The sequence below is a fragment of the Montipora capricornis genome, chromosome 3 (genome assembly GCF_036669925.1).
Source record: "Montipora capricornis isolate CH-2021 chromosome 3, ASM3666992v2, whole genome shotgun sequence".
Taxonomy (NCBI): Eukaryota; Metazoa; Cnidaria; class Anthozoa; order Scleractinia; family Acroporidae; genus Montipora; species Montipora capricornis.
This window is the reverse complement of record NC_090885.1, coordinates 47,950,689-47,953,157: the sequence shown is the minus strand read 5'-3', so window position 1 is coordinate 47,953,157 and position 2,469 is coordinate 47,950,689.

The following is a 2,469-nucleotide window of genomic DNA, read 5'->3' as shown; positions in this document are numbered from 1 at the left end:
GCGCGGTGGTCTGCTAAATTTTAAGTTTAGCAAAGCAAAATACAAGGAAACATGTGCTAAGGAGTTTAAAATCTCTTTTATTTAGTTTCTCACAGCCAAATGGCTTCGCTCAAATGACGATGGCCGTTGTTCGCCTTGCTAGGACGAAAAGATTATTTATAAGCAAAAGCGAATGCTATACACCTTGTACAATAACAATAATTTGATGGATGAAATATATTATCATTTCAGAGACAAATATCTCAAAGAATATCGAGTGAAAAACACAAATATATCAATACTCAAAGAAGCAAAATAGCATCGTATAGTATCCAGATATAAAACATCTTCACTAAATCCTCAAAGCAAACTTAACCGAAGAAAAACAGCCTCGTGCTGAACACGAATATTTCACTTGATTCACTTCATCATTCCAACACCTTTGCCAAAACTTATCGTAAGTTCATGATACGGATTTACAAGCTTATGAGAGGCAACCTTGACACAATCCTTGACTTAAATTGACTTTAAAGGATATAGTATCCAATGGAATTCTTAAAATGCCGAGATGTCCGTTGAAAAGGGCCAGAGAAGCGAAATAAACCCGACGTAGTAGCCGCTACGGCAAAACATCCCGACTCACGTAGTCAAATTTCACACTACGGCTGGATGTGACGCTCTTATTAGAAGGATCGACACCACAACGTTGTATCATGTATTAGCAATATTGTGGTACTAAAATGAAACACGGATTATTGCTAAACAAGATACAGTCATTATTGTGACGTAATATGTCACCGTGGCAACGAGCACTGAAAAACATCCTTTATTTTGTCTTCTATTGCTTATATCTCAAAAACGAACTCCGTGACCCCCATTTTTTTATTTCTGAAAAGCAATCTGAAGGGCATGGTGAATTCTGTATAGTGGATTCAGAGCCACCTTAATTTTGTGATTTTTTTAAGGTGGCTCTGAATCCACTGGACATAATATTTTTAAACTTTGCCGAAAGTTGCAATGTGGCCTTGTAATCACTTTTCAGCAATAAAAAGGGGGTCACCGAATTCGTTTTTGAGATATAAGCAACTAAATCCAAAATATAAGGGTATTTTTGCTGGACTTTCCTGTTCCCATGGTTACTTATTACTAACTTCTTACTAAGCGAGCGCGAGGGCTATACTGGGGAATATTGGCCCGAGGTCGTGGCAGTACGGGCCGATCACATTAGTATAAATACACAGGTGATTATACAAAATCGCCCGCTCTCATTGGCTCGCTATCTCGGATTATCAGTGATTATCGGGAAAATATTCACCTCGACTTCGTCTCGGTGAATATTCATCGATAAGCACTTCGCCTTCGGCGAATAATTGTTAAATAATGATCACATCTTGTTTGAAAATAATCGGTGTCTCATATGGTACCATAACATTGCTGTTACGTGATACAGTGTTGTAGCGTCAGTCGATCTAAAGAGAGTGTCCTCTAAGTGTTGAAACCCTTTCGAGCCTCCTTAACAGTCAACACATGTTAACTCACCTAAACATAGCGAGGCTTCACATTTCGAGCGCTTTCTGTGAGCGGAGAATACAGCGGTAAGCAAAAATCCTGGTCCTAGCAGTATCAAATGCTATCTGCAAAATGTTTGGAGCCCAAAAGCTGCCGTCGCGGCTGAGGGAGACTCTTTTCAATACAAAACTGCTCTATTGAAGGACATTGCCTATGGATCTTGACATCATCTGCCTCACAGAAACATGGTTAAACGATTCAATCAGCAACTACGAGATACTACTGACTGGTTATGATATATTTCGAAGGGACAGAGAAGATCGTGTCGGAGGTGGTACTCTTATTGCGATAAAAAGCTATCTTTCAACGAGAGAGATCTCAGTTATTCCTTTATCACTTGAAGCTGTGGTTGTGGAAATCGCCTTTAATTCTTGTCAAACCCTATTGTTGGTTGTTTGCTACCGCTCTCCTTCTGAGAAAGATTTTATCCTGAAGTTCAAGTCCTTATTGGAGCCCCTTCAGTTGGACAAATACCGGGGAGTGTTTATAGTAGGCGACTTCAACTACCCAGGAATCGAGTGGATTGATGGATCTGGATTCCCAAATTCTATCACCAGTGAGAACAACATTTTGCAAGTCTTATTATGGACCTATAATTATTTCAACTAGTCGACAGACCTACAAGAAAAAAAAATATTCTCGACCTTGTTATAACTAACTCGCCCTCCACATTATCATCCATCGACTCTGGGCCCTATTTTGCAGAAGCTGGTCTGCCGTCTGACCATTACCCGGTCGTTTTCGACATCGACTTTTCTGGGAAACGTAAGGATTCAAATCATAAATTTTGTTTTGATTTCAAAAATACAGATTTTGACTCACTGAACAAAGAACTGTCCTTGTTACCTCTCAGCTCTGGTGTTGAGAATGTCAAATCCCAGGAGGAGTTTAACGAGGCATGGAATCAATGGTGCAGTTTTG